Genomic DNA, 20733 nt, shown 5'->3' with positions numbered 1-20733 from the left:
TCATGTCTGGCCACTAGACCCCCGACCTCAACATTTCTCATCAAGAGCAGTGCCCTTGAGGGAAATAAACCTAAAGGGAGATGAGAGCAGGGACAGGAACAAAACTACACCAGAGACAGGGTCAGAATACATAAATGTGTTTAACTTCACAATGAAGTTACAAGAAGCGCATGAATAAACTTCCCTAATAGGACCTAAAAGTAACTTTCTCATTTAATCAGCTGTTGATACTATAAACTTCACGATTAGCCACGTTTACATGTAAAGACATTTATAAATATTTTTTCCACAAACTGTGCATCAATATTAGAGACAAAAACTGATTGAACACTTCGAAATTGGGAAACCATACCAAACATTTCTCTTTGTAACCTATTTGTATATTTCACAGTGTGTAAAAAGTATCTTTAAAGTCATAGAGACTTTAGTCTTCAGTTTAAGAGCATGGACCACCTGGCTATCGTTGAGCTCTGTGGCTTTAGGACCCCAGTGGAAGAGCTCCAGATGCAGTTCAGAGAAGGTCTGAAGCTTTGAGAAAGGGCACTTCTTCACTCCCCGCCACACCCCCAACCACTGAGTCATCTTTCATTTTCCATCCCTTATTTCAGTGACTGGAAATCCCAACCCTCCAGCAGCACAAAACAAATCCTGAGAGTCAGCCATGATACTTGTTATTTCCTAACTCCCACACCCAATCCACCCCCAAGCACTGACCGCTACCTGCTAAATGGCTTTCTAAACCATCTATTTCTCCCCAGCTTTTCTGCGAGTAGTATTCCAACTTACCATCTTCCTACTTGGAGCTCTGTAATGTCCTTGAATGCAAACCATCTTCCAATTTGCAAAATGTTTACAAATGTGCTTTCCCTTTGCCCTCTTTCCAGTCTACTGTCCTAGAAAATCACAAATCTGATCGTGTCTTTCCTATATTTTAAGCACTGAAATGGCTTCCTATTGTCCTCAGAATAAAGAGCGGCCTGGAGCTCCTGCCTGACCCAGCCTTGGCTCCACTGTTCAGCCAGCTGGTCCCCACTGTTCCCTCCAGATATGCCCCCCACTTCCCAGGGCCTTGGTGCACCCTCTCCCTTCTTCCCTGAATTATTTCTTCCACCCCACTTCAGTTACTCCCCACACAGAGAAGCTCCTCCTGAGTGACCCCGATAGGATGGGGTCTCCCTGTCACACACATGCAACCTCACGCTGCCTTCACAGCACTAATCAGTTGTAATGACAGCAATGACATCTGTGTGGCTTGTGTGAGTGCCTGTCTCCTGTGCTCTAAAGCTCCTGAAGAAAGGGGCTACAAGGGCCCTGTTCCTGTCAACCCCCAGGACTCACACAAGGTTGACACACTGTCCCTGCCCAGAAAGTGTGTGCAGAATGAAAACAAACAAGGGTAGATGTTGAGAAAGGAGTTAGTGGTACTTTGTATGGGAGCCTGTGAAGACTAATATACTAAGTAAAGAAGGCTTCAAGAAAAACTCCATGAGCTTGACATAGGCCCTCTGGAGTTTATGGGACCCACGTATTTCTGTCTGACTCTTGCTTCAAGAAATTTTTTTTTTTTTATTTTTATAAGAGTTTATTTGAGCCAAACTGACAACACATGCCAAGGAGCAAGATCTCAAATGCTCCCTTGCTTTGAAAAATCTAAAAGCTAGTCAGAGCCAGCAGGACAAAGAGAGAGAGGGTTGTGTTCACAGTAAAATGCATTTCTATGCCAATGGAACAGGGGCATGTGCTTCCTGTGGTCATAATGTGGGCTCCGCAGAAGCAGCCTGCTTTAGCTGGAGGATGTAAAGTTTAAAATTAGATGTGTTTAACACCACTACACACCAGAACGGACTGAGCTGCATGAATGGTATGACACCAGGTGTTGACAAGGATGCGGAACCACCACAGTTCTCAGAACCTGCTGTAGGGAGTGCACATTGGTACAACCACTTTGAAAACCTCTTTGGCAATATCTCTAAACCTAAACATACACCTGTTCCATGACTCCGCCATTCCACTCCTACAGAAATGAGTGCATTTGTGCACTAAAATAAATGCACCAAAGTGTTCACAGTGAAACGACCCAAATATCCTTCAATGGAAGAATGGTTAAATAAACTTAGTATAGGCACAGAATGGGGTACTAAACAGTAATAAAAAGGAATGAACTACTGATAAACACAACAACATGGATGAATCTAAAATAGTGTTGAACAAAGAACTATGCAACGAAAGTGCAGGCACGTGTTGGAGGTGTGGCAGGGAGGAGAAGGCGGGGAGAGAGAGAGAGAGAGAGAGAGAATTCATTCCAAGATTCCACTTTAGCTTATGTTTGGGGTGGTTAAAAGTAGTAAATGACCTATATGATTCCACCTATATAAAGTTAAAAACAGGCAAAACTGCTGTACAGTGATAGAGACCAGAGTAGTGGTTACCTCTGGGGGTGCTGGTTGATAGTGACTGGGAAGGTGGATGAGGGAGGATGGAGAGGGGCCAGAAATGTTCTATATCTTGATCCAAGTGCTAGTTATATGGGTTTTTACATATGTAGAAATTTGACAACTGTACACTTGAGATTTCTGCTAATCACCGTGTTCTTATATTGTAAGATTTAAAAATAAAAAATTAGGTGGGAGTGTGGAATTTTTATTATTACTCTGGACTGTATTATGTGATTAATAGACTGAATTGAACTTTTCACCATTTAAGAGTAACTTGGAGATCTAAAGGACCCGACCAAGAATTTTTTATTCCAATGGGGAAGACAAGATGAGACTGGTAAGTGGGTAGGAAAGGAGCCATATGAGAAGAACCAGGGATGGGTGCTATTTACATCCTCTTGAGCCTAGCCCATCAATAAACCTGTTACACATAAAGGAGAGTTTCTTTGTGATTCTTGAACAACAAGATAGTGTTTTTGGAGCTTGCCAAAATTATTACTTAGGTTTCTGATTACTAATCAATTGCCAACATTAACTCTGATGTGATAACACGAGAAACGTGGTTCACGCTTATATCAGCAGTTTACTCACCTGTGTCTGGTGTTACTAATCAAAAATGTTGGGAAAGAAAGAAGTCCCCTTGCTTAGCCCAAAGATATCCGCAATAGCTACTAGCTCACATTATCCAGATAATGGTTACAACAGATTATAAGTACTTCTTTTGGCTATAGCACTTTGCTAGATAATACTTAGATTGGCTCATTCTCAACTATTAGCTTATGTCCATGAGGTTACAGGAATATAAATGTTTAAGTGCAGGCACGTGTTGGGGGTGTGGGGGGCAGATGGAGAAGGCGGGGGGAGAGAGAGAGAGAGAATTCATTCCAAGATTTCACTTTAGCTTTTGTTTTGGGTGGTTAAAGGTAGCAAATGACCACATATATTTTTATCCATTTTTCTCTCACAACCCCATTTAATGCATATAAAGTCATAGATAAGGTATAAACTCACAAAGAAAATATCCACAAACAAGAGATTTTGACACATTTCTTTGGAACTGACTGGACTATAGAACCCCAGGGATGCAGGCCTAACAACAGATGGGGGTGGACATGATTCACTGTAACCAAACAACTAGATCCCAGCCCTCTGCTCCATGGAACACACACATATCACCAGAAGCCAGCAGCTCCTTCTTAGGAAAGACTGGCATTTGGGGATTCCCAGTGAAGTAAATGAATGGCTCTTTGCCTGACTGCCCCCTCAGAGAAGCCATTGGTCAGCTGGTGGATGATGCTCTCGTCCCACCCAGATCCTCACCCAGCCAAAAGCCAGCACTTTAGGCTCTCACTGGGAGAGGTGCACTAACTTTGCTGTTTCATGTGAAGAGCCAGAAATACCTGAGAATTTATGTCCCCTCTAACCCCCACAGTCTCTTTTTCTCTTTTCATCCCCAGGCTCTTACCCAATAACTGACAGGTATGAAGTATGAAAGACTGACCCCACTGAATCAGGTAGGAACAACCTCGAAGTTGACTTACAGTCTAGAGCTCCCCCTCAGTACACTGAGATTATACCATATAATCTTCCCACTACGCCCTTCCCAACACCCCCCTCCCCCCAGCATCTCCTTAATAAAGCAGAGACCCTCCCCCATACCAACCCCTTCTCAGCATCTGCTCTGACTAAGCCCAACCTCAGACCTCTACAGACCAAGCCAACTAATACAGACCTCCACCCAGCTCAGCGTCACAGACCTCCATGTGAATGGACAATCAATGATGACCAGACACTTGCTGAAAATCTCCAGATGGAAGAGAGTGATCCACATAAGCCATACTTTGTAAACAAACCCACTGTAAATCCCCAAGTGGAAGAAAGGAAGAAGAGAGAGTGGTAAGAAAGGAGGAAATTATATCAGAAAGAAGAAACGGTAAGATTCACTGTGCAGGTAACATAATGAACAAAACCTTAATCATCTGTCTTCATAAGCACAGTCTCTCTACTTCATCTAGAAGTGCCTCACTCCACATGAGAAGCTGCAGACAGATGGTTCATTACCTCCCCACCACCTTGGAGTTGTTGAGTTAGCCTGCCCTCCCCACCCCATGCTTTCTCTGCCTCCATCCACTAAGGGTAATTTTAAAAACGATCTTTATATCACCAGTAAAGCATGTTGTTTCTCACCTGGAGCAGCTCAGACATAATAAGGAACAAAATCCTGAGCCTCTCGGCCTCCATTCTTCCTCAAGTAGGCTCCAAATACCTCACAGGACTTAAATGTAATATGTATCTTTAACACTGGCTTTAACATTCCATCTTCAAGGCTAGACAGCATCTACCAGAGTGGTAATGATTTATGCCAATTTGAAAGCACACTTTATAATTTATTTTACACCAGCTGTGAATCTTTTTTCCACGTTATAGCAAATTTATATATTTTGGCAGACTCAAAAAGTCAAGTGCTTATTCTAAAGCTGACTTAATTGTTCCCTTCCTTAAAAATGTTTAATAAGGAGTATATAGTAATGACTTTCGTTCCAATTTTCTAGCATATTACTTTTCTCCCACTCCTTAAATATACTCACATGCATATACTCACATATAACTCATGACAGAACACAGAGAAACATATTCATTATAGAACATTTGGAAAAATAACACACATGCACATACCGCCATAATTCCATCATCCAGTTTCTGTCCACCTCATTTTGAGAACATTTTAAATGTATATATTTCCTAATAATTCCATTCTCAGGCCTGTACTTATTAAGAAATAAAATGAGAGCTGTGTTCAAGGCTTTGCTCTTCAGAGATATCCACTATTCCTTGATACATGTTGGGGAAATATATATATCAAAGATGAAGACATGATGCAAAAATAAAGTACATTCTACCAGGTCCTCTTTATTTATAGCGAAATGCAGAGTTCTGGTATTTTGAGGAAAACACAGCAAAAAGCAGGGCTGCTGGCAGCTGAAACAGAAAAGCACTTCAGCCTGCAAACCTCCTACAGTGACAGAAAGCCCCAGGGATCAAAACTAAATGTTTGGCCACTTCGGTAATTCTCTAATAACCCTTTTTATGCTGAAAAATTGATTTCGTTTTGTCTGTTTTTCCCTCTTCTTTCTTCCCTGAAATTCTTTTCCTTTTATAATTAATGGGTGGGGTTGGGGTGGGAGTTAGGAGACAGACTTTAAGGCATGAATCATTAAGTCCTTAAATTCAATTATAAAATGTTAACTTAGTCATTCCTATAAGGTTTACTAGAGAATAGGTAGAATTTATATTAAATATGTAAAAATAAGATACATAGAAAAGCAATAGATATTCTAAGCCCCATTTATTGAAATATTTTATTTGCAAAAGAAGAAATTATTTTGAAATAACTAAATACACACCCAAATTTGTATTCAGCATTCATTATACATGTGTGTGCACGTAGATACTAGCTATATGCTATTATCCTTCTCAGTGCTAAAGGAGATGAAAAAAATGTGGGTGGGGGGTATATATTTTGGAAGGAAGAGAAAGAGATGGAATAAAGTGGGCATGTACCTCTGTAGTCCAAAGTGAACAAACTGTGGTTGCTTGCTAACAAGTGGTACAAAGTGCTGTAAGTATTTATACCAAGAGTCAGCAAGTGAAGTTCCGTGGGACAAATCCAGCCCGCCACCTGGTTTTGTACTGCCCGGGAGTTGGGAGTGGTTTTTACACTGATAGATGGTTGGGGAAAAAAATCAGGAGAGGAATCAAACTTGTGACATTCCTCTCATCACATCTGAAATACGAAATTCAAGTGTCTACAAGTTTTATTGGAATACAGCCACGCTCACTGGTTTACATAATGTCTATGGCTGTTTTGCAGTACAACAGCAGAGCTGAGAAGTTATGATACAGAGGGTATGGCCTGCAGAACCTACTTAATATCTGGCCCTGTACAGAAAAAGGTTGCCGATCCCTGGTTTAGAAAAGGGAGACATCGCTTCTGCCCGAGGTCATTATGAAAAAAGTGACATATCTTACTTTTCTATAGCTCTTTATATCTCAGTTGACCCTCCCAGCAGCCCTGTATGGGAAGAGGTAGAAAGGGCAGGTTTCATCAGTCCCCTTTTTATAGCTGGGGAAACTGAGGCTTAGCCCAGTCTAGAGACTTGTTTGTTGTTGGCAGCTAATCAATGGCAGCACCATATTATAACTGTCCTGAGGCTTCACTCCATGGTGCTGAGACTGGAAAGATGTCGGTGGAACAGCAACACACACAGGCACAGAGATGTCCCATGTGGGACACGGGCAACATAAACAAGCAAGTCCAACTGGGCGGGTGCGAGAAGGGGGCTGCTGCTGGGTCCCAGGATAACAGAGACTGGGGGACCAGGAGTTGTTGGCACCTGTTCCTAACCCTAGATGTGAGGTGAGTCTCCCTTGCCCCAACCTTCAGTCACTGAGAGAACCACTGAGAGCCTCAAAATCCAGTCTGCAATGTCAGTCTTTTCCTGATATGATTATGAAGAGTAAATGAGATCATTATGATAAGCAAATGAGTTAACTATACATAGTACTAAGCACAATACTAACTTGTTTTCATTCACTGGATAAGGAATCTGCTGAGGTTTTCAAGCAGGAACTGGTATGTACTTAACTTAGACAACTAGCAAGCCATAAAGGATGCAATTATACCTGAACATAAGAACATTAGACTTTCATACTAATTAATGCTATGGAAACATTCCATTTGTGAAACAGATTCTAGCTCATTTAGGACAAAATTCCCCTAAATATTAGCTCAGGAAAAATGATTCTTGTACTTTCAAGTTATTTGGAAGAGAACTCGGTGTAAAGACTATTTTCAGATTTGGAAAGAAATACATTAGGTTGAAGTTGAGAATTAAGTCATTGAACTGAACATGTGGAACTCCCAGGGTTTTGGGAGTGGTATCTTGGGAAAGAGGCAGGAAGGGAGAAGGACAGGAAAGAATTGTGAGGCGAGATTAGCCAGACCAGTGAGTAATCAGCCCAGTGAGGAGGTTGGGGCCCAGTAACTGGTCACGGTTCACACAGTCCAGGAAAAGCCACTAGATTTAAGAAACAAACAATTCATCTTACTCTACTTTCTATTTTCCACACCAATAATTTCTTCTTTTAGAAAGAAAATATTTACTAAAAATAAAGTTTCCCTTTAAGAATATTGTGACATCATACACCCACACCAACAAATATCCAAATATGCTAAAAATTTGAAACAAATGGAAAAAAATCTGACATGAAATTATTTCACACTATAAGGAAATAAGCACTCTTCTGCTGGCTGTAATACAATAGAACAGTGTTTTTTAAACTGCATCGTCAGGACCCATTAGTGCTGAAATCAGTTTAGTGTGTTGGCAACTACATAGAATAGAAAATATCAGAGTGTGTTACATATAATAAAGGACAAATGCTGTTGAGTGAAACTTTTGTTTCAGTGATATGTTTGTGTGTATGTGCATGTGTGTTTGTTTACATACTTATCCATATTGCTAGGCTATGATACAAATTGTATTCTCATTAGGGATCACAGTCAAAAAGGTTTAAAAGCCTCCAAAACAGAGTGATCTGCTTTAAGAAAGTCAAGTATAAAAATCCAGCCACGTTAAGGGGTAATTATCTGTTAAATGAAATTTCTTTAAATGACAAGCTCTTCCTCTGCATTTAAAATATGCTACAATTTACAAGGAAGAAAAGGATTTATGCATGCCTTGTCAAGTATACAACTACTTCAAAATAAAGTGTACCTATTAATTAGTACAGATAGATCTCAATATACGAAGTCAGAAACATAAATGATTATCTTGTTCCAAATGATGGCTAATCATTTTCTGTATGAAATAAATCACTGCTGTACTTTTCACACAAATTAATCCACCATGGAGTGGAAGAGGAGGAAGCTGGAGAGAAAACTTAGTGGGTGAGGGTGGGGTGGGGGATTACATATGTAAAAATTAGAAGAGATTTCTATTCTCCCAAAAATTATATTTCAGAAAACAGAAAGTCAACTGATGTTTGAATCCACACAAATCTCCTATATTATGAGGCATTCTCTCAATTACTTTTTTTCTGAATGCCAAAAAGCCTATTAACACCAAGATAGCAGGAACTGAAATCGGGCAATTCATTAATGCTGGATGTGATGGCAACTAATTTTAAAGGGAGAAACCATGTCAAAAACATATTACCTGGTAAGACTGAAGTTTTCATGAAAAAGGCGTATATGTTTTCAAGGTTACTTGAGAACTATTTGGAGAGGATAGACTGAAACAACCTCAATCAACGCTAGACAAGGATGCTGATGGAGGTCACATGATTGAAATAGGCTAGATGAAAGAATAAAGAAGGCCAAGGTTTCAACACCAATTTAAGTAAATATTCCTTCACAATTGCCTGTATTGTATATCCTTATATGCACAGGGCTTGGAATAAAGTTTGTGGTGGCAGCATCACACAGAAATTCAAGAAGGATGATATTTTGAACAAGTTAGATAAAAATAAATATGCCAAGAGCAGCCTAATAAAGAAAAAAACTCTTAGGTCAAAGTGATATGAAAACATTTGAATAAATGATTTCTTAAAATGTGAAAGAATGATGCTGTATTTCTAAATTAATTTTATATAATGTGATTTTAAATACATACAGGTAAATTAATAAATTAAATATAAGTAGGCATTTTACTCCTTCTATCCCCAAAATGTACATATTCTAATTGACCATTTTAAAACTATCTCATTGGAAAATTGGGGACCAATTTATAATCTAGGGTACCTTATACGTGGGCATATATAGTAATCTGCACCCCAGATAACCGAGGATTATGGAAAGTTGGCCTGTGAGTGAACTGAACTGTAGGTAGTTAATGCAAGACATCAAAATCTCTAAATTAAAATACTAATAACTTTACATCTCCATGACTATTTTGTAACTACCAACTTGTATTTCTTAATCCCTTCACCTTTTTCACCCAGTTCCCCAACCATAGGGAATATAGTCAATAATACTATAATAATTACGTATAGTGCCAGGTAGGTACCAGACTAATAGAGGGAATCACTTTGTAAATTATATAAATGTCTAATCACTATGTTGTACACCTGAAACTAATTAAAATAATATTAAATGTCAACGGTAGTTGAAAAAAAGAATTTATAGATAATAAAAAAATCAATAACTGCTATCAAACCAATTCTTATTAAAAACATTCTTTCAGATACCTCTGTGCCATGTAGAACAGATGCTGTTTTTGCCCTACTTCCTGTCCCCTCAGCCCACTTCTGAGTTCACTGAAAGCTCTGACGGACAGTTCCCCAGCACACTGACAGCTTCCAACCTCTAGCCTCCTCTGCCTCTCTGCTTATCTGCCCAAGGGCTTTCTCTGATGCCTCTGGGAGCTTGCTCGGGCTAATTCTCTGAAGTACTGGGAATTTTATGGCCCCCAATATTAAATGGTGGATAAACAACCCAGTTTACTCACTGCTTGGTGGAAATCGTAAAGTTCATTTTACATAATATCAGCAGAACTGAGCCTCCATTGCCCACGATGGTAATTCGCCTACCTCTTATTGGCTTGCTTTCCTTCCCCATCTCATTTAATCCACTCTCTCACTTATGCGTCTTGGATTCACCTCCCAAATAAATTACTTGCACTCGAGTCCTTGTCTCAGGTCCTGCCTGTATAAACTACTTCAGCATCATGTAGCTATTTTGTGTCCTCTTTGAAAAACAATTGTCTGTGAAATCAAGGTAAAAGAGTTTTACCCTCATTCTTTACACCTAGATTACCTAGATCTTTGGAAATGTCTTATCCATTCCTTTCAATACGTATTGAATGATCCTTTACTAATGCAAAGTTTTTCTGTGAGTTGTAGGGTATACCCAGATGAACAAAACATAGTTCTACTCTCAAGGACCTAAAGAGAAACCCCATAATTAAAGAAATACAGAATGCAGAAGTGTGATGTGGCTCTTCCAAGAGAGGAACTATTTCCAGCTGACTGGTATTTTATCACTACTCAGAGCCGCTCTTAAGATTTCTAATCTAAATGTTTGATTGAAGATATCCATCTTTGGGTTGAGGAAACTCAGCACCGACTCACACACAGGTCAGCCCAAACATGGTATGAGATGATATGATACAGCCTTATGGGCCACTGATTCAATATCAAGAGGCAAAACATTACATTGCAGGGTCCCTAAGTGACCATTCCATCTATCAGGTGTGATAGGACACAGCCAGGTGAAGCAAGGGAAAAAATGAGGCTTCTCTGCTGTTCCTTGATCATGCCAAGCACATTTTCACCTTAGGCCCTTCCCTCTGGATATTCTCTGTCTAGAAGCCCCTCGCCCCGATTATCTGCACGTTTCACTCCTTGAGCTCTCTCTGCTCAAGGCCTTCCCTAACCACCCTATATTAAGTAGTATCACCCCCCCACCCTACATTGCCACACTGTTTCCTTCCTCACTTTATTCTTCATAGGACTTTTGCCGCCACCTGACATGTTATATATTTGCTTATTTATTTATTTTTAAATCTCCTCCCATTGAAAGGTTGGACTTAGCTCACTCTCCCGCACTCCCTCCCCGCCATATCTTGCACCTAAAACAGTGTCTGGCCCAAAGAAGGTGCTTCAATGAACATTTGTTGAATGAATGAATAGGTGATTTAATCATTATAACCTCAAAAACCACAGTTGAAGTTTCATAATCTTGTCTGGAGTCATGACACAGACCCTAACTCAAGGGTCTAAAATGTACACAATTATTTTGTGAAAAAAAATTTTTTGGTAAAGCTACAACATAGGTAGGAGATATGAATAAATAAAATTGTTTTAATTCTATCATAAATTTGCACAGGCCGTAGAATGCAATTCAGTCAACGTCCACAGTGTAAATAAGAAATCCTGAAATTTTAGATCTGAGATATACTATACCTAGCTTATTAAAAAAAACAGACTTATGTATTCATGTGACAAATATTTATTGAGTGCTTATGATGGGTATGGTGTTGGGTGAGGTGCTATCCTTGATTTTTCTTCTGAAAAATCAATTTTACACTTCACTCTAAAGCTATATCCTGCCATTATAGTGAAAGCTCACCTTTTTGAACACATTTATGCTTTTTTCCATTATTTTACCATTAGCTTTATTTATTTAAGTCAGCAATCCCTCAGAGAGAATAGTCATAGGAAATACTCCACAGGGAGATTCTTTTATTTGGCTAATTTTGAAGGTAAATATTTTTCTGCTTTCATTGGGTTTAAGGGAAAGAAGAACCACTGTATTTAACAACATTTAATGTTCACTATTACAAAAATTACATAAGTAGTAGCCAAATTCTAATTACATACGGCTAATTGGTTCCACTACAAATTCATGCTCTCCAAATGCAGGAAACCCTCAGAGTTGAGTGATAATCTTTTATTCACCAGTATATTTCCACAGAGCACACTCCAAGTCTTTGCTATTCTGTTCATGGTCTCAAGCTACCTACCTCTCTTTTGACTTTATACTTAGAAGATGATGGCCAAAATCCTTTTGTTCTACCTCAAAATTCCCACTGTTTCTTTCTCAAGAGTCTTTCCTTTGCTATTATTCAGTATATTTCCACCTTCTTGAAGATTCCATTTCCTCAGTTTAGCCTTTCTCTTACTTTTTTGATCTCTCTTCCCTTCAATTGATTCTTCTCCACTTACAAAGTAGGCTCAAGTCCTCTTATGCTAAAAACACTACTTTCCTTCTACTATGCCACTGTTCTGATACATTAAACTCCCTCCTTCTCCGTCACTACCTGACTTACTAAAAAGGAAGCCTGTCTTTGCTGTTTTCCATGTACATGCAAAATACATGTACATGTACTCTCTTCAAGCCCTTGCAGCTTGCTGCTACTTAAACAAATATAATTAAGGACAGCTAGGCATCAAATCCAATGGCTTTTCCTTCGCTGTATCCCCAATCCCATGGGGTGTGCTGTATGAATGACGTATGTATGATGGTAGCTTTCCTCACCTTTCCTAGCTTCCATGACACTATGCTATTTCCACCATTTTTCTCTAACTGCCCTTTGTTTAATATTGTTCTCTTCTTTCTCTTGTCTGTCTAACATATAGATATCCCCCAGGGACCCTACCCCTACCTTTGCTTCTTCCCACTCCATTTTCTTTATTGTCCATTGCTGAGATATCAAAACTGCTCCTAAACAGATATTTTACTAATCTCTCTTCATAGTTCTAACCTCTCGCCAAAGACCAACACCTGTATTGTAATCACTTCATTTGGACAAACTGGTCTTGCCCAAAATAAAACTTCATTTTTCTCCACTTCTTTTTTCTCCTCTTCTTCATACTCCTCTGAACCTTTTGACAATAACCCAATCATTCCCTCAGCTGAGCCTGACAATGACCTTCAACTTCTCTGCTCAGTGTTTAGACGATTCCTGCACCCTGTCTCTTGAGTCTGTCTCTTCCTCTTCACTCCCACTGCCTCATTTTCTCTGACCCCTAATTTGACTAGAGTCTACCTGGTCTCTCTACTGCCAGTCTTTTCTCATTCCATAACATTCAACACGATGCTATGAGACCATCGCCCTAAAGCACAGATCTGACCCTGTTGACCTTTCTCTTCAGAAATCTTTAGTACTTACTACATAAAATCCTCATGCAAGTTGCTCTACAACCTTGAAACAACCTCTCATTCTCATCTCATTACCTGTCTCATTACATCTCTTGGCATCCTTTGTGCTCCGGCCAAAGCACACCATTGTTTGCTCTCTGTGCAGGCACACACCTTCCCACCTCTAAGCCTCTGCTACACATTCCTCCCCTAAATGTGCCCTTCCTTCCCTGCCGGCCCAAATGCCACCTACATAAAGTCAGCTCAACCGCTACCTCTTCCATGTAATCTTCCCTAATTCTTTCATTTGAAGTCAGTGTTGTAACCTGCAAACTCCCACAGCACTTCAGGAATGTGGCTTTTTCAGCACTTAACCATTTTCCACCATTTTTATAGTCAGTTACCCACATGCTTTGCCTCTCCTTCTAGGCACTGAACTTCCTTAGGGCAGGATTTAAGTCTCCTTATTCTTCAAATCTCAAGCTCTCTCAACATTTCCCAAACTCTAGTCAAAGGTATGTAATGCCTGAGATGTAGTAGGCAATTAACAAATATTCGTAGGTTAATGATGGTAACCCAAAGGGTTAACTGTGGATTTTAGGCTTGAAAATATATGTTTTAGCAACGATTACTCTTTCCTTGTAGACTACAAGCCCCATCTCTCCCCATGGTGCCATAGTTTATTCCTTTTGGCCCCACAGGTCAATTTTCAAATGTCTTTTATTTCCAAGCTTCTGAAAAACAAACTTCCTTAAGACACTCGATAATGAAAAAGAAAAGCATTAATGCTACTGTAAGTGAAGAAAATGCATCTATACAAAACAAATGTGACTGGCTGCAGGCTACAGCAAAAGGTACAACTGTTTACCAGACTAAATTACAAGATTCAAGCAGCCACAATAACCTTACTAATCCAATCTAGCAAAGTCAGGCATTGCATTTAAAAATGATCACATTTGAGTTAAAAAGGAAATCACTAATTCCTGAGTCATCAATTGTGCTGTTGAATAATTCCTCTTTTTCTAAACAGTTTATTTACCTTGGTAATTCCTAATATTGTTAAACTTTCTTGTAAGACATTTACATCTCTGGATTTCACTTGCAAATATAAAGATAACTTCTAAAACAAAACCAAACCTCTTAGAATGCCTTTTAAATTCCTTAAGTACTTTTCTCAGAAAGAAATTGGCAGAATGAACAAGAGAGTAAAGAACTAAGATTCAAAATTCATTTTTATAAATCTATCCTTAAATCCTGGATGAGCTCCAACAATCTCACATTAAAATTTCAGAAGGCTTGACTTGAAGGACATAAGGAAGTTTAATGTTCACAGCTTCAAGAGCACCTGGTCTGTACATTATCATTAATTAAGAAAAGATAAATGGGAAGAAAAAAAATATGTGGATAGCCTTAGTTTTATTAATATAACAATTTGCAACCTTTGCTAAAACAAAACTAAATACAATTTTTTTTAAAAGAAAAAAAGAGAAAGAAACCTCTGATGTCACTTTGTTGTGTATTTACTTGAGTAGCCATGACTGTTACAGGCTTTTCAAAGAGGACAGGGGCAGCCAGTTTGGATTCTGACAGCAATGCAGTAAAATTCAAGGTGATATGGTTCAAATATGTTCTAAGCAGGTTAATCTAGTCACACGACATTTTAATAAAGAAGTATCAAGATACTGAGTTAAAGGTGCACTCGTTCCCACAACTACCACAGGAGAATACGGGAACTGGGGTGTCAAACTGCAGTGGACACACACATAAATATGCTGTCTCCCTTCCTATCTCTCTATCCAACCCCACACAAGCCTATCTTTATTACGCAGAGACAATTACACAGCTATAGATTCTACATGCAATTCTGTGTCCTGGTTTCCACTGGGTGACGTTGCCAGCCTGACATTTTCCAAATTCCGTACTAGCAAGCTACATTGGCTAGGAAAGCAGACAACTGACCCTGGACCCTATTACCTTGGGTCTTGGGAGATTTCAGTTTCCGAATGATACATGGTACCACCAAGCCATTGTGAAAGCTGGGAGAGTGGATGTCACTAGCAATAGAAATAAAGTATCTCTTTTCCTAAGGAAAACGCCCTGTCTGCGTGATGATGACCAAGGGGGGTACCAAACATTACTCCGTATGATTTTTTTTTCTTCTTTTTAAATACTCCCCCCTGCCTCCCGCCACCCACACACCACCAAATACACACCTCCAGAATTGATTCTACAAGAACCAACATAAAGACCACTCATTCTTAAGCCATTAGGTTTCCAGTGTTTAAATTTGGAAGGGGAAGGTCTACTTGACACTTAAAGTTGTGGGGACTGAGAAAGGAATGTGGCCATTAAAGACCCTTTTCCTTCAGTTCAGACAAGAGATAAACAATAGAAATTGCAGAGTCAGGATGTCTAAGACCCTTACAGAACGGGCTGAGGAGAGAAGTGTCACAGGATGGAAGCTCCCTTCAAAACTAGAGATGCCAGCAAGCCCGGAGGGGTAACCATTATCCTATTTCTCTGCCATGCGCCCAAAGCCACACGCACAGTTCCATATCCCCATGTCAAGAAGCCAGAGAAAGGGGAAGTGAGACTCTCTACATCGCACCGTCCACACGCAGGAGCAGAACAGAGACTGTACTCAGAGTTGCAGGGTCAAATTAACAAACAACTGTCCCACAGTCAGCGGTGACGGCAAGTCAGGGCACCAGCAGATCTCCGGGTTTGGAGCACAGCTGGAAGAACGTGGATGCAATCACACGAGTACACACACTCACACACGGGATTTTACAAATCCACCCCTACCCCCACTGCCTCCCTCCACACTCACAGACCAAGTGCATCCTGCCCACTTCATCGTTGCCATCACCACACTCTTTTTCCCGAAGAGTCAGCGGAGAGATGAGGGATCCTAGCGGGGATTCCTGGAAATGTCATCCCCTAACACCTTCGGTCAGCCGCCCCCAATCCCCTTGACTGTATTTCTGTACACATATATACACACACACACTCCTACCATGTCTGTCATCTGGCCTGCCTGCTGCCCCAAGACCCCGCATCGCAACGAGCATCGGACACCAGGCGTCCCTACCTTCAACGCCCCCTTCCACCGCCCCGTTGGCTCTCTGGCTAAAGGAACTGCCCCCTGGATGTCGCCGGCTGTCCCCGCTCATCCGCACTATTGTTCCACGCAGCCCCTCTCGCACCCCGGGGTGCCTTTCGGCGAGGACTCGGGCTCCGTCGGGGGCGGCATCAGCGCCAGGCACCCCCATTCACCCACCCCTCCTTGGCGGTGGTACCTTGCCTGACAGCTGGGTTCGCGGGCCCGCGGGAGCAGGCGGCGCTAATGACAGCGTCGGTGCCAAGCCTGGGAATAAAGCTCCGCTCCGGCCGCTCCTACCTCCAGCGCCACCATCTTCTCCCGGCGCCGCCGCTGCCTCTGCCGCCGCCGGGACCGCAGCCGTCTTCGCCCAGCTCCCGCTAGGGCTCCGCAGCCGCCGCTCGGGCCCCTCCGGTCCTGCGGCCCCACCCCCTTCCCTCCACCCTCCCTCCCCTCGTGACGCGCGCCGGGGCCGAGCCTGCCCGCCTGCGCGGGAGGGCGCGCGGGGGGAGAGCGCGCGCGTACACGCCGCGCGCTAGTAGCGCCCCTGCCTCCCACGCCCACCCGCGTGCGCGCGCGGCGCGAGCCCGAGGCCCCGGGGCGCGGTCCTGCACCCAGCATCCGCCGCTGCGCCTCCGCCCCGCGCGGGTGGGCGTGCGGGGTTCTGATGCTTCTCTCCGCCGCTCGCGCTCCGGGTCTCGCCTGAGCCCCCAGCACCTCCTCCGGCTCCCGGCCGGGCGCACGGAGCGGGAAAGGTGGTCGTGTGCCCGAGGGGACTGATGGGGTCCTCCAGTCTCTTCGACAGAAGCCTCAGCGGGTCTCCGGTTTTTGAAGCAGCAGCTGTGGCCAACCTCTGCGCGCAGCAACAGACCACGCTGCAGGACCACGAAGCCGAGCAGCGGCGTCGGCCCCTGTTGTCTGTTCCCTCTCGGTCCTTAGTTTCTTTGCCGCTGTCCCGGGCCCCTTAAATAACGCCCGCACCTCTCGGCCTGGCGGCGGACGGGGTTCTTGGAACGCGCTGCAGTACTGCGTTTTCGCCGCTAGGGCGCGAGCTTCTCGGGTTTGGGGCCGGAGCAAGGCTGGCTGCGTTTGCAGCCCTAGAGGGGGACTGCCCACTCTTGCAGGAAAAGCAGAAAGCCTCTGGATTACCATGCCGTGAAAAGCTTGGCTTGTTTTTCCTGACCGCTTCTCAGTTGTGGTTGATCAGAACTTAAAGTGTATTTGAGCCTGGCTTAAGGCGTCAGCCCCAGATATGGCTGGGAAGGAGGAAGGGGACCTTTGCTTTGCTGCAGAGACCAGGTGGCAGTTGCTGTGCGTTAATGAAAAGCAGTGTGCCGGACAGCCTCAGGAGACCTGGGCTCTGGCGCCAGCCTCACCTGTAATTGGCTATGTAATATGAGCCAAATCATTCCCCCTTTTCGGGACACAGGTTTCTCAATAATAAATTATATTTACACCGAACCTTATACTTTGCAAAGCCCTCTTCATACACATATTCTCATGTAGCAAAATGAAGATAAGCCTTGGTTGTCCAGATCCGTTGGGGAACGGATCTTTTTACCAGACCGTGTTTCCATACTATTTTAAGCACAATGCCACCAGAAAAATCTGGGGGCGTAGCCCGAAGCAGTCTCAAAGTTTTGCGTTTTAGTTTTAAAGTTCGTATGAATTTTGCATTCTACTTCATAATGAACCTTTCTTCTTTAATAAGGAAAATAATAGCTTCCCCCTCCCCAATAAGATTTTTTTATTAAAGTTGAAATATACCAGGAAGATATATCATGCTTGTCCTGTGACATTACATATTCATTTTTTTTTCAGCAAATATTTATTCGCATGTATTCCAGACATGGTCCTCATGCTCCCAGAGTCCATAGAACCCTGGAAGAAACAGGTATTAAATAATCGACTGATAATTAAGTGCAACTGTGATCAATTCTTAAATGCTAAGGGTTCACAGGGAAACCTAATCTAGACTCCGGGATTAGGTAAAGCTTTCCAAGGAAATGACCTTTCCGGTTGCCCAGGAGAGGCAGCAATGAGACTCTTTTAGGTACCGGGAAAAATGTGCAGAAGCCCACCAGGTGGGGCTGAAGTGAGAAGGGAGTGTGAAATGGGCTGGAGAGTTAGACAGCAGCAGCCAGAACCTGAAAGACTTTGTGGGTCCATTTTAAATAATGATTTTTTTTTTTCCTTATTATAAGTGTTGGGAGAGGCTGGTCATGACCACATTTCAGTCCTGAGAGATCAGTGAGGTAGCTCTGTGAAAAACTGATTCATGAAGGGCAGGGTCCAGGCTGGATACATCCTGCCTATGCTACTTAGAGAGTGTTTAGGGTTTCGGTTTCTGCAGGGACTGCTCTTTTGCTTGTTTTTTAGTTCTTGCCTCTGCTTTCATATGTACCAGCTTGAGGAACTTTCAGGGTGCCTCTCTGTAATAGTCTCTGTTCTGTTACTTTTAATCTGTTGTGGATTTAGGAAGGAAATTAACTTACTTTGTTAGAATTTCAGGTTAAGTAAGGGGATATAGGTTCTGAGTGGAGGCTCTTTTCTGTGTATACATTTAGTGCCATGTGATTAGTTATCTCAAATTTCTACTTTTGCATTGTATTTTCAGTAAGGTAAAGTTCCTTGATGCACGAGTAAGAAATACATTATGGTTTTAATAATACCTTCCTCTCTAATCTTGCATCACAGGATTTTTGTGCCTATTAAAGTATGTGAAATTACTCTGCAAAGTATTAAGTGCCATATAAAGAAAAGTAATAACTGTTATAATGGCATCGTAGAGACCTCCAAAACTAATTAGTTACTAAATATTCATATCTGGAAAACTACTCCTTCCTGCTCCTCCTGCCCTCCCATGAAAAACACAGATATGCCTATTCCTCACGGAGAGTGTGAATTGTCATCTTAAGTGTTCATGTTGCTCTTTGTGCCTTGACTGGCAGGAAACTCAAAGCCAAATTTACAGATCATTGTAGGAAATGGGTGGGTCCATGTGGCTTTTATATCTATGTCATAGCTCTTCCTTTGGCCCTGTTCTTCTATCTATAGTTTTCCTGTGCCTGCTTTATTGGTATTTTTCTACTTATAGGTATTCTTATAGGCTACTTCAAATATTTGTATCCACCTATTTCTTTTAACAAGGGTCAAAACTGCTATTAAGTGTTTCAGAAGGTAGTATATAACATACTGGCAACCTGCCAGCCATTGTAGCGGGTAATGATACTATAGACACTATGCCAAGTGACTTAGGTTTAAAGCCTTGTCCAGCATTGCATGTGGATCAGAAGTCTCTGTGCATGCCAGTTTAGAGCCTCATATTACAGGGAAACTCAAGGTTGTCTCCCACTGGCTCATAGATAATTCCCTTTAGTGTGATTTCTGAGGTTCCAACTCCTTCAGCTGGCCCTGTCCATACTAGTTTATCTTACTGGTACAAGCACTGTTCATTACTTGGTAAGAAGTCAGGGATCCATGATATTATTCATTTAGGTTTATTTTTGTCAGTTAAGACCCAGAGATTCCAGGATTCACTAAATTCATTCAAACTTCACAAAACTGTGACCATGTCTTTCAGCCTTTCATATAATACTAGACAACCAAAATCAGAATTGTCTCTTCTCACAGAGGTAGATACTTTCTCTTCATTTCAAGATCCTTAGTAATTATCTATCTCTTTTAGTCCTTGCATTTAAACTTATGAGCTGAAGTTGTAGGTAGCAAAAACCTTCAACAACCTTTGGGTAATGAGGCTTTTCTTGAGGATTTCATTTCTACTAATATTTGGTAATCCAGCTAACTTTCTAATCCCTAGTATAGCCACCTTTGTCACAGGATTTAAAATGTATGAACAACAACAATAACAAAAACAATTATGAAGTGTATGTATCCTAAACTTCAGTATATTTACTTTTATATACTGGCTCTTATTTCACCAGCTTTTTCTTTAGACATAATTTCTGTCCTGGCTTTAGATAGGCCTCCTTTTCCTTTCTATTCCCCGAAAAGGTTAGGCTTCCTCTCTCTCTTTTTCTTGAATCACATTCACTGCACCTAGAATTTTGTACTATGGCTATGCTTATCATCGGAAAACACTGTGATGTCACATAGAGTAATTCTACTCTGGAAATGAAGTTTCTGAATAAAGGGTAGCATGGGAACATAACTGTCTTTTTTAAAAGGTTATATGCCCATCCCTGGCCAGTGGCATGGCTCCCAGTCCTGTAGCTGAGTCAGTTCTCCCCAAACCACATGGTTGATTGAGGACAGAGCAAGATCTAGGAACCACAGAGTGTGAGAAATAGACAGAGGCAAATGAAAACATCAACTACCCTGGTCAACTCAGGCTTGTAATAATGAAAAATGAGAATCTTTAAGTTACTGTAATAAGGGAATCGGTATATAGATTGACATGCCTTTATAGTAATATAGTATGCAGTATTAAAGATACCACAACCAAATTTTTTAACATGAAAAATTTAAGTTCTTGTGAAAAAAAATTAAGTTCTTACCTTGAACTGAAAAAAATCTAGATACTAAATTATGTAGGC

At 41.6% G+C, this 20733-nt stretch overlaps 1 protein-coding gene across 1 annotated transcript in view; it reads right to left on the bottom strand.

Moving 5' to 3' along the window:
- The window catches only part of APBA1 (amyloid beta precursor protein binding family A member 1), a 216808-nt gene extending 200222 nt beyond the window's left edge, over positions 1–16586 (bottom strand). The window contains exon 1 of the mRNA XM_023537346.1: positions 16377–16586. The gene's annotated coding sequence lies outside the window, so the exon portion shown is untranslated. The remainder of the gene's footprint in view (positions 1–16376) is intronic.
- Between the last annotated feature and the right edge of the window lie 4147 nt (positions 16587–20733).

Source organism: Pteropus vampyrus, unplaced genomic scaffold, assembly GCF_000151845.1.
Source record: "Pteropus vampyrus isolate Shadow unplaced genomic scaffold, Pvam_2.0 Scaffold186, whole genome shotgun sequence".
NCBI classification, from domain to species: domain Eukaryota; kingdom Metazoa; phylum Chordata; class Mammalia; order Chiroptera; family Pteropodidae; genus Pteropus; species Pteropus vampyrus.
The sequence above is the reverse complement of the archived record's forward strand: the minus strand, read 5'-3'. Positions and strand labels throughout refer to the sequence as shown.